The sequence below is a fragment of the Manis javanica genome, chromosome 11, assembly GCF_040802235.1.
Source record: "Manis javanica isolate MJ-LG chromosome 11, MJ_LKY, whole genome shotgun sequence".
Classification (NCBI taxonomy): domain Eukaryota; kingdom Metazoa; phylum Chordata; class Mammalia; order Pholidota; family Manidae; genus Manis; species Manis javanica.
In genome coordinates, this window is record NC_133166.1 from 77,662,889 (window position 1) to 77,675,675 (window position 12,787).

The 12,787-nt window shown below is 42.4% G+C and overlaps 1 protein-coding gene and 1 pseudogene across 5 annotated transcripts in view; one reads left to right on the top strand and one right to left on the bottom strand.

Annotated features, from left to right (window-relative positions):
* The window catches only part of SMYD3 (SET and MYND domain containing 3), a 780,323-nt gene that overhangs the window by 133,810 nt on the left and 633,726 nt on the right, over positions 1-12,787 (bottom strand). The gene's annotated exons all lie outside the window — the stretch shown is intronic.
* On the top strand, positions 5,747-6,908 carry LOC140844290 (mitogen-activated protein kinase 9 pseudogene; annotated as a pseudogene).

Here is a 12,787-nt window from a genome sequence, read left to right on the forward strand (position 1 = left end):
AAAATTACAGACCAATATCCCTGATGAATGTACATGCAAAAATACTCAATAAAATATTAGCAAACAGAATTCAACAGTATATCAAAAGGATCATACACCATGACCAAGTGGGGTTCATCCCAGGGATGCAAGGATGGTACAACATTCGAAAATCCATCAACATCATCCACCACATCAACAAAAAGAAAGACAAAAACCACATGATCATCTCCATAGATGCTGAAAAAGCATTTGACAAAATTCAGCATTCATTCATGATAAAAACTCTCAGCAAAATGGGAATAGAGGGCAAGTACCTCAACATAAAAAGGCCATATATGATAAAGCCACAGCCAGCATTATACTGAACAGCGAGAAGCTGAAAGCATTTCCACTGAGATCGGGAACCAGACAGGGATGCCCACTCTCCCCACTGTTATTTAACATAGTACTGGAGGTCCTAGCCACGGTAATCAGACAAAACAAAGAAATACAAGGAATCCAGATTGGTAAAGAAGAAGTTAAACTGTCACTATTTGCAGATGATATGATACTGTACATAAAAAACCCTAAAGACTCCACTCCAAAACTACTAGAACTGATATCGGAATACAGCAAAGTTGCAGGATACAAAATTAACACACAGAAATCTGTAGCTTTCCTATACACTAACAACGAATCAATAGAAAGAGAAATCAGGAAAACAATTCCATTCACCATTGCATCAAAAAGAATAAAATACCTAGGAATAAACCTAACCAAAGAAGTGAAAGACTTATACTCTGAAAACTACAAGTCACTCTTAAGAGAAATTAAAGGGGACACTAATAAATGGAAACTCATCCCATGCTCATGGCTAGGAAGAATTAATATCGTCAAAATGGCCATCCTGCCCAAAGCAATATACAGATTTGATGCAATCCCTCTCAAATTACCAGCAACATTCTTCAATGAATTGGAACAAATAATTCAAAAATTCATATGGAAACACCAAAGACCCCGAATAGCCAAAGCAATCCTGAAAAAGAAGAATAAAGTAGGGGGGATCTCACTCCCCTACTTCAAGCTCTACTACAAAGCCATAGTAATCAAGACAATTTGGTACTGGCACAAGAACAGAGCCACAGACCAGTGGAACAGATTAGAGACCCCAGAAATTAACCCAAACATATATGGTCAATTAATATTTGATAAAGGAGCCATGGACATAGAATGGCAAAATGACAGTCTCTTCAACAGATGGTGCTGGCAAAACTGGACAGCTACATGTAGGAGAATGAAACTGGACCATTGTCTAACCCCATATACAAAGGTAAACTCAAAATGGATCAAAGATCTGAATGTAAGTCATGAAACCATTAAACTCTTGGAAAAAAACATAGGCAAAAACCTCTTAGACATAAACATGAGTGATCTCTTCTTGAACATATCTCCCCGGGCAAGGAAAACAACGGCAAAAATGAGCAAGTGGGACTACATTAAGCTGAAAAGCTTCTGTACAGCGAAAGACACCATCAATAGAACAAAAAGGAACCCTACAGTATGGGAGAATATATTTGAAAATGACAGATCCGATAAAGGCTTGACATCCAGAATATATAAAGAGCTCACACGCCTCAACAAACAAAAAACAAATAACCCAATTAAAAAATGGGCAGAGGAACTGAACAGACAGTTCTCCAAAAAAGAAATACAGATGGCCAAGAGACACATGAAAAGATGCTCCACATCGCTAATTATCAGAGAAATGCAAATTAAAACTACAATGAGGTATCACCTCACACCAGTAAGGATAGCTGCCATCCAAAAGACAAACAACAACAAATGTTGGCGAGGCTGTGGAGAAAGGCGAACCCTCCTACACTGCTGGTGGGAATGTAAATTAGTTCAACCATTGTGGAAAGCAGTATGGAGGTGCATCAAAATGCTCAAAACAGACCTACCATTTGACCCAGGAATTCCACTCCTAGGAATTTACCCTAAGAACTCAGCAATCAAGTTTGAGAAAGACAGATGCACTCCTATGTTTATCGCAGCACTATTTACAATAGCCAAGAATTGGAAGCAACCTAAATGTCCATCTGTAGATGAATGGATAAAGAAGATGTGGTACATATACACAATGGAATACTACTCAGCCATAAGAAGTGGAAAAATCCAACCATTTGCAGCAACATGGATGGAGCTGGAGAGTATTATGCTCAGCGAAATAAACCAAGCGGAGAAAGAGAAATACCAAATGATTTCACTCATCTGAGGAGTATAGGAACAAAGGAAAAACTGAAGGAACAAAACAGCAGTGGAATTACAGAACCCAAAAATGGACTAACAGGTACCAAAGGGAAAGGAACTGGGGAGGATGGGTGGGCAGGGAGGGATAAGGGGGGGGAAGAAGAAGGGGGATATTAAGATTAGCATGCATCGGGGGGAGGGAGAAAGGGGAGGGTGGGCTGCACAACACAGAGAGGACAAGTAGTGACTCTACAACATTTTGCTAAGCTGATGGACAGTAACCGTAATGTGGTTGTTAGGGGGGACCTGATATAGGGGAGAGCATAGTAAACATAGTATTCTTCATGTAAGTGTAGATTAAAAATTAAAAAAAAAAAAAAAAAGAAAGAAAGAAAGAAAAGGGGGATTACTCCTTAACAGGATAAAACTATTGGTAAATCAAAGATCAACGCATGCTTTAAATATCCTTAATGTTGATCACTTAAAGGGTGTCAGATGATCAGCTAAGGAGGTACTCTTTTCTGATAATATTCCTTTCTGTTAATTAAAAAAAAAAAAAAAGCAGTTACTGTGTGCTGACCTCCAATGAGTTCTGCACAGTGGTATAGAGGGCATGTCAAAGTGTGGGCAAAGGGTCTGTTTGTTTCTACGCAGAAGATCAAGGCCTAGCTTGGATACCCAGAAAATGAACTAAGATACGATATGAGGAGGAGCTTCCGGCATCAGCACTCTCTGGAGGACTTGTGCCGGGGGATGATCATCAAAAAGCCTCCACAGGGATCCGGACGATGCTGCGGTTGTGGCTGCATCCAGCCCACCGTCTCCTGGACTTGCCATAAGAATGAGGAGGGAGATGTCTAGGCTGGCATGTGCATACAGTGAGACAACGAATTTGACCGGATCTGTACTGTTGGAACTCAACCAGGAGCTGGGAGGGGTGCAAGTTGTAGCACTCCAAAATCTCATGACTATAGACTATCTATGGTTAAAAGAACTTATGGGATGTGAACAGATCCCAGAAATGGGCTGCTTTAATTTGTCTGATGGTTCAAGTACAGTTGGACAATATCCATCATATCATAGATAAATTTTCACAAATGCCTAGGGTGCCTAAATGGTTTTCTTGGCTTCACTGGAGATGGATGGTAATTATAGATTTGCTTTGTTTATGTCACCGTATTCCTATTATGTTAATATGTGTGTACAAATTAGTTAGTAGTTTAAAACCTATACATACTTAAGGTACTCTACAAGAAGATATGTCAAAGAAATAATCAATCCTCCCAAGTTTCCTTCATATGCTACATCTATAGCTTTTCTTCTTCCTTCCTAATTACAACCCTTAAATAGAATTCGTGCCTCATATCGAATTTACCGAGTATCATAATTCCTCCAGGTGGTAAAGATACCTCGAGACAAGTGCTGGGCATAGAAGCCACAGGGCATAAATCTGCAAAGAAGTAAAAAGCTAACCTTTGCAAACAATATGGCTTCTCTCTCACTTACCAACTTTACATTTCCCTGTATGGCCCCGGAAGATGACTGGTTAGCCAGAGACGGGTAAGATTCCTCAAGGGAGGAACAACCTAAGACAGGCACAGTCGCAGGGGGCCATCAGGTGAGAATTTGGGGATCAACAGAGGTGAGGCTCAGAACCTCACCCCCCCTGCTTTGAGAGAAATCTTCTGCATCCGTGGATGTCTTGCTGCCCTTGTCTAGCCTGGATTAATACTTAGTCCATAGGCACACACCTGATCATCTGATCATCTACATTTGCCTTCTTATAGCACTAAACTATGTTTTCTACCTTTATCTTGCATCTACTTACCACTTCAGCATTTTATTAAAAATAAAAATAATAATAATAATAGGAGAAATGTGGGATCAACATATAAACCAAGTACAAAAATGAAACGAATATTCATATTTGACCTGATTGTTTATAGGTCATATTGCATGATCAAAACCGAAAGTTTCTGTGATGACTGCCCTTGTACTGTTCACCATGTAAGAATTTATTCACTATGTAAGAATTCGTTCACCATGTAAGAACTTGTTCGTTATGCTTCAGAAGATTGGAGACTGACGAGAATTAGGCTTGAGATGGATTAATGATTGTACATTGAGCGTTGACCCCCCTATACTGAATTTTATTGTTGTTAACAACCATTTGATCAATAAATATGAGAGATGGCCTCTCAAAAAAAAAAAAAAATGAAAACAAAATAAAGACATTTTTAGACCATCTAAAAAAAAAAAAATCAGTTGAATTTCCATAACCAACAATGAAAAGTTAAAAAATGTAATCTTTAAAATGAAACAAATGCACCTAGCAATAAATAATAAAATATGTGCACAATCCAAAATTATAAAATCATATGTGAAGATCTTACAGAGAGCCTAAATAAATGGGAGATATAGAACATTCATAAACAGGAAAATTTGATGTCATAAATAAGTTACTTCCATATTAATCTATATATTTGAAATAATCCCAATTTGTTGGCTATGCCAGTACTTGTGGCCTGGAACCAGTTTAAAGGACCATAAGTAAGGACAGAAGACAAAATATAGATTTGAGCAGAGAAAATTGGAATGGAAAACTATCCAACACACATATAAAGTCAGAATACTCAAAGAGTAACACCCCCAGAGAGTGAACTTTAAAAAAAAGCTCCCCATAGAGGGAAACAGTAAGGATAAAGTCTTTCTCCTTGGTTCTGGGTGTAGTGGGGGAAAATTCCTCTCTGATAATTCAAAATAATAAGCCTGTACTCACACAAGTTTGGGTCCAGAATCTATACCACATGAGTGGCCAAAGAAATTCCAAGACAAAAATTTATTTAAAAACTTGGTCCCAAGTTGGTACAGTACTCCTGGGAACCTAGCCAAGCTTAATGTAAAACCTCTTTGGCCTCAAATAATTCCTATAGCTATAGTTGCATGAACCATGAAAATACAAAGTCACTGAACACACAAAGAAACAAGTTATCAAAAACGATTTAAGCCTGTAAAGATAACTGTTATTGGAATTTTCAGTTACAGTGTATAAAATAAATATGTTTAATATGTTTTTAAAAACATAAAAGGTAATTTAAAATATAAGGAAGGAACAAGAGAGTTTATTATTGACTAGTTAGATTGGCTAAACAACCAATGATAAAACAGTAATGAAAATAATTGTAATATAAAGTTACTAGATGGAATAAATAAAAGATTAGTCACAGCTGAAGAAAGAATTAGTAAACCGGAAAATAGAACTTTTAAAAAATGAACCAAACGGGGAGGTGGCAGCGGCGGAGCAGGGAGCCAGACCGAAAGGGTCGCAGCGTCCGGGCGCCCCTCACACCCATTGCGGCGGAGGCGCGGAGCGAGGTGGGGCGGCCGGCCGAGCCCGGGGCAGCGGAGCCGCGAGCGGCCAGCGCGCAGCGCCGCCGGTCCACCCGCCCGCCCGCCGTCCCTGGCGCGGCTGCAGGGAGGCGAGGACTCTCTGACGACGGTACCAGCTCTTTGGTACATTGGATGACACCACATTATGAGTGACAGCAAATGCGACAGTTTTACAGTATGCAAGTGGCAGACTCAGCTTTCACTGTCCTGAAACGTTACCAGCAGTTGAAACCGATTGGCTCTGGGCCCGGGGAATTGTTTGTGCTGCTTTTGATACAGTTCTTGGAATAAATGTTGCAGTCAAAAAACCAAGCCGTCCTTTTCAGAATCAAACTCATGCAAAGAGAGCTTATTGTGAACTCGTCCTCTTAAAATGTGTCAATTGTAAAAATATAATTAGTTTTTTCAATGTGTTTACACCACAAAAAACTCTAGAAGAATTTCAAGATCTGTATTTGGTTGTGGAATTAATGAATGCTAACTTATGTCAGGTTATTCATATGGAATTGCACCATGAAAGAATGTTCTATCTTCTTTACCAGATGCTCTGTGGTATTAAACATCTGCATTCAGCTGGTATAATTCACAGACATTTGAAGCCTAGCAACATCATAGTAAAATCAGGCTGCACACTTAAGATCCTTGACTTCAGCCTGGCCCAGACAGCGTCCACCAACTTCATGATGACCCCCTATGTGGTAACGTGCTATTATCAGGCACCTGAAGTCATCCTGGGCATGGGCTACAAAGAGAACGTTGATATCTGGTCAGTGGGTTGCATCATGGGAGAGCTGGTGAAAGATTGTGTGATATTGCAAGGCACTGGTGGTATCCTTCCCGGGACCTTCCCAGCCATGCTTTCCATAAATACCAGATGGTAGCAGGAACTCAAAAGGAAGATGGTGCAACTAGACTCTGTCATGAGGGGATCGTTATTATGCTCATCACAGAGTCACAAGCCAAATGGTTCAGTTTTACGTGTTCTTCTTCACTTGACTACCTGTAATGATTTTACTGAGGCTTACAGTTAAGTTAAACCAATAATAATATTAGTTCTTCATCTCACCAAAAATGGTTTAAAAGAAATTGATTTACTCCTTGACAAATGTGTTCTGATAATTAAGTGAAAATACTGTTGATTTAGTTTATTTGATTAATTTAGCTAGGAAATGTAGTAGGCCAGTATTCATCTGTAATTTAATTAATATGCAGTTTTGTTAGTTATCAGTATGCATTAAAATATTTCCCCCGAAGCAAGAACTGAAGCACCCAACGTAAGCCCTAAGTGAAAAGGATTAAAATGAAAAGTGTATGAGGAACAATTTATGTTATCTTTTTCCTGTTACTCTGCTGATGTGCCATAGAAATTTTTAAAAGATCCATCTAGAAGGTTATTTTGTGACATACTGGGAAAGTCTTAATAAATATAAAATGCAAAAAAAAAAAATAGATAATCCCTCTAACTCAAAAAGCAATTCCCAACAAAAGCATGAATTATCATTTATTAAATATCTGTTCTGTCTAGTAAGCAGATCCTCTATTTTTCCTGCACGTCTGCCCTCATTCTTTGCTCTCGGCACCCCTCCCTAAGTCTGGCCCACTCCTGGCTCTGTCTTACCCCTGCGATACCTACTCTTCCAAACAGTACCCTTTCCCTTTGGATTCTGTCAACCTGGGTCGCAGCCTCCGACTCCTTCCTGGGGTCGCCACTGCACCTACTTCCTCAGCTTTCTTCCCATTTGTGCCATTAGGATGTCACCTCAAATATACTGTAACAGAAAATCTTCTCTAAGTCTGCCCTCTGAGTGAGCACAACCCTCCAGAGCCACCCTGGTCAGTGTGCGTGCCTCTCTCTTAGCACCAAGCTGTCACCAATGATCGACCTGTGTCCCCAGGTAGCCTCTCTCCCCATGAGGAACCATGACTAACCATATCTATATCCCCAGAGCCAGGGTGGTGTGTTACTCAGAAAAGGTTTGCTAACAGAGTAAATGAACAGAGACAGAGGAGTGACCTATAATCCACGAGTGACAGTGCTACAAGAATCAAATACTTTAATCCCACAAAAGTAAGAAGGAGAATCCCACCCATGGAAATAAAAGGTTCTTTTTCACACCGTATTTCTTTCTTGACTTGTTTCTAACATAATTATGTTGGAAAAGGGTATGTTCCCACTATAGCTGTTGGTATTTGCCAAATGCCCCAGTATCAGTCTAGGACCTAAACATGACCTCTCCCCACAGCTTAAGAAATCCCACTCTAGCTCAGGACATTCTAGCTCTGACAACAGCAAGGCCATTTGAGAGTGGGCTCTGATGAACCTCCTGGCTTCTACCTCCAACATCATCCTGAGCCTCCTGTTGCCTCTCAGCCCGAGGCCCATGCCCTGATCCATCCCTGGATGGATCAGTAAGGCCATCACACATAGCTGCTAAATCAACACCCTAGCATCACTCCCTTAACTGTAAAAAAATAGGTATATCAGATGATATGATATAATCTCTCCATTATAAAGAAGGGTGCCACTCAACACAATTACATTCAATTGGCCAAATGCTTCCTTTGGGTTTCAGGGTAGGAAGCATCCCTACAAGATGCCAGCAGGTACCATGAATTAGAAATCTGAATTTCTTCAGTCAGGTAAGGTGGGAATCCAGCAAGACTGGCTGAGCATATCTTTGGGAAAGTGACCATTGGCTCTATCAGGAGCAAACATCAGATGCAGCCATCCAGATAGACTTTGTATCTGGAACACTTAAACACATGTGTTCACTTGGCTCATAAGTGTTTGATGTTGAAACTCTTACACTGGGCTAATTTCAGATGGTTCACATTAAAAGGAAAAGGAGAAAGGCAATCTTCTTTCCAGTACTTCCTGTTATCCAATCCTCCTGCAAACTCTAATTAAATTGGATTGGGGAGAGATGAGTAGAGGATGGGGAAATAAAATTACTGAACACTCACAAACTTTTCCGGTAATTCAATAATTCTAGTGTCTTAAAAGGAGAGGTTTTTTGTGTTCTATTTTGTTTTTAAGCAGAATGAGGTTTAAATATGGTGTCTGCACTTAGGAAAGAGATGGGGAAGTCTTGAAATTCACAATCATGAGGGAAATAACGTTTAATTTTCAATGCCTTTGGCTGAGGTATTCTGGTTCATGGATAATATACTGGGACTAATAGATGAATACACAACATCATTCAAAACCTTTGTAATACCCAGGAAACATCTCTGCTGGAACCAATTTCCACTTCCTTTGGTGAAACAATTGAAAGCAGTTCAGATTTAACTTGAGGGAAAAAGTGGTTCTTTCATAAAGTGGAAAAACAGTGGTTAAAAATAGAGCATTGACTGTTATCGTATCAACCACAAACCAGTCAGCGGGTATTGGGGACTGGAGAAGAAGGGAAGGCAGGCATGTTCTCGACATGAAGCATGTTCAACTTGCAGAATCTTCTAATGAGCAATTAACAAGCAACTGTACATCATAATGAGAACTTAGTGAGAGAAACTCTGGATTTAGGGTCATAAAATGTGGACTGAATCCCCAACCCAGCTGTGTGACCTTGGTGAGCTATTTAACCTCCCTGAAGCTACATTTCTTGAGTGGTAATAGTTATCTGAGGAGATGCACCCCCCACCTTTCCTTTGCACCCTCTGGAAGCACTAATGTCATGAACGGCGCAGTGGTCTCAGTTTGAATTCCCACCACAGAGGGGAGGAGGCCACTAGGGCTCTGACTGGAGCTTGCTTGGTTTGGTGGGAGGGAGAAAAACAGTCTTATCCTAATGGGGGAAGGAACAAATCACAGTGTAGCAAGAACCCAGCATGTGCCCACATCTCTGCATATCCCATTCCCTGCCCGGAAGGCTCCACTGAGTCAGGGAGACAAAGTGCTCTCACCCACCAAGACCAGACCAAAGGGCATTTGTTCTCCACAGGCACAATCCCCTATGCCCACGGCAATTGTAGCAATGGGTGTGTCTTGCCAACGGGTTTCAGCCCCCGGCAAGCTCGCTATGGATTCAATGTGACCAAAGAAAATGACAGTAAAACATTCTTGGGGTGAAAGGGTTATACCCAACTTTATTTCCAGGTGGCAGGTCAGTCAGTAAAATCCTGTTCACTCAGAGTGAGTTTGCATGCAGCAAGCTGTTCTCTGCCTCTGGGCCTCTGTCCTCGGTGCTGCCACCACTCCAGTCTCTGCTCTCCTGCAGCAGTGCCACCATGTCACTCAGAGCACTGGGCAGAGCTGCTTATATAGAGTCAGTAGCAACATATTGCCCACACATGTGTACTGAGCTAGCCAACTAGGGCCAGGAGAGAATCCTGGCCACAGAAACTCTCATTTTATCCACAGGGTGTAATTGTGATGCAGACTAACAGATGTCATCCAGGTGCTATTATCAGTCTACAGAGTAAATAAAATTCCCTTGCCAAGGCTATTTTTTTCATTCACAGTTGACTCCTGATCACAGGGGTTAGGGCCACTGACCCCACCCTGAACAAATGCTCTGACTGAGGAGGACTCTTGAATTGAGCTGAGCCTCAGCAGCACTGTCCACTTCCCTACCATGTAACCTTCCATCCCCACTGCAGCTGTCAGCATTTGCCAGCACCCATCTAACTCTATTTGTCAGCAAAATCAGGACTTGACTGCAGCCACGAGTTTCCACGAGGTTACTCGCTGGAACTACCTGCAGTTTGAAGGTTAAATCACCAGGTATGCAGAATTGCAGGAAGGAAGGGGAACATCCCCTTCATGGCTTCCAGGAAAGTGACAACAGCCTGGAGTATGTGGCCTTAGACCATCTAGAGGCACCAAAGGCCTTTCCAGCTCCAAGCTCAGCGCCTTCCCTCCCTCTGTGCTGAGTACTCCTATCCCACGACTAAAACTCCTTCTCAGAGAAAGAAGCTCATTCAGCTGAATTTAGAGGAAATAAAAAACAGTTGGCATCCACACACGTGGGGCCATGTGAGACCCTACCTGTGTCAGCAGTGCTTCTGAGAAGCTGCGATACAGCGGTGGTTAAAAATCACGTGAAGACATTTAAGGAAGTGTCTCCTTGCATGCTCCTCCCATCCTGGGCAGTCTGGCTCCTGAGAGCTCAGCATGGGCACAGTAGGAAGCACAAGGCAACAGGCTCAGCTCACAGAAGCACTCCTGGCGAGTTCCCTGCCCAGCTGTACAGAGACTAGCGAATGGATAGCTGGTGTTGCTGCGAACTCACAACTCCTAGCAGAGTCCTGTACGCACCACAAGCCAGGGGAGTTGAGACTGGGAAAATGCAATGATGTAACAGGAAAAATTGTTCTGATGGCAAGGGTCATTAAGATACAGGATACCCTCAAATTTCAGGGTAGGTTTTGCTTTAACAGAGGCCCAGACCACAGTTCTCACCCCCTCCAACCTGCCACATCATTATCTCTTCTAAGGTTCTTCCTTGGGAACTGCTGTGTTTACTCTCCTCTGTAGATTGAGAGGAAAATTCGAGTTAGATAGAAGGTGCAGGGCTCCGGTAGTGAAGGTTACAGGAACCTCCAGAGATGTCTAAAAATAGGATGAACAGCAGCATTATCTGGCTTGTGCATGCAGGAGTGTGTGACGGGCAGCAACATGACCGTGGAAATAAGGGGGCTAGTGCCCCTTCCCACTCCACCATGGGCCGGTGGGGAGACCCAGAGGCTAACATTGCCCCATGGCTCAGCTTCTGCAGGTGAGAACTTGATTAAGGTTACCATGGAGATGAAACTACTCATTGCCCTCCATTAATCACCTTGTCTACGGCATCCGCTTTGCATGTAGAGAGACTTGATATTTTGATGGGAGAGACCTGGGGATTTGTGGTTGTGCAATACCTTCATTCTGTTTTCTCCCCTTCATTCTAAAGTGGAGTTTCTTACATATGGAATTCCCTAGTCAGAGCACTGGGAGCGTGCAAGGGACGGCACAGAGACTGTACCCACCCCAGGACTGCGCTCTGCCAATCCAAGAATTTGACAGTGATTTTTGAGTTCCCACAGTCCCTTTCACATTTGTGTGTATAATGATTACAGTGGGCACCATTCCAAAGTCACATGGGCAGTCCAAAGCAAACATGGCATTTGCTTATCTGCTAAAGCAAGCAAAGCACATCAAATTATTTAATCTGTGGTCCCAAACCAAGGGAATATTTCAGTTTGGGTCCATGCTAACAATTTCAGATAATGAGTCCTGGACAGAAGTCTAGACATGCTTTTTAAGGAGGCATTCATAAGGGTAACCACAGGAAATCATTTTATGTGACATCAGACTCTGTCCCTTAACACAAGCTAATGCAACTTCCAACAGCTGCCCTTACCTTTCCAGAATGAGCTTGCACAAATTCACCAGCTCTTGTAAGGCATCACTGAACCCCCCAGACCATATGCCAAAACAAACAAAAGGTTCCAAAGGAATATGTCCCACCTGGAGGGGGATAACTAGCTCTAATATCTCAGTCATATTTTCAAAAAGAAAGAGCCCAGAATTGCATGTGTCTCTCAGTGGAGAAAAACCAGTGTTCCTCCAGCTATTCTAAAACAATTCTGTAGTCTGTGAATTATTTCACAAGGAGCTCTGTTCTGGGAAGCTGGGGGTGGGAGGGTCATTCCAGAGGGCAATTCCCTGGACTGAAGGCCTGGGACGGAGACCACTCCACTCCTTCTAGGGTCTGGGAGGGAAGGAGAGGAGGGACCAAATCTCATGTTCAGCTTGCTTTTGCCCCACTTCATACCCGTAAGACCCTGCACAGAATCCCCAGGACTCAGATGCTCTTCCTGGCAAGTCTGCTCCTGTGCAAGCTGAGTGCACAGCCAGCTTTCCCCCAGCACCCCAGAAAGCACATGTCTGCATTTTATATTCCAGTAAACTCCAATCTGGCCCTTGGCCCGGGGACCACTTTACAATGTCAAAGATAAAAGCACTGGCCATGTTTGGCACCCAGCCCCCACCTCCATTCTCTGGTAACCATCTCATAACTCAAGCATGCTTTACTGTTAACAGAGCCTTTCAGACAAAGTCTGGTGGAGCTTCATAAACATTACCAGATGATAATCAAAGGTGTCCCCACTGCACAGAAGAGTAAGAAGTATAGGGAGGGGCAAGTGACTCACGGGGGGCCGGCTGGAGACAGCGGGGAGGACTGGAAACATACACTCAAGTGTG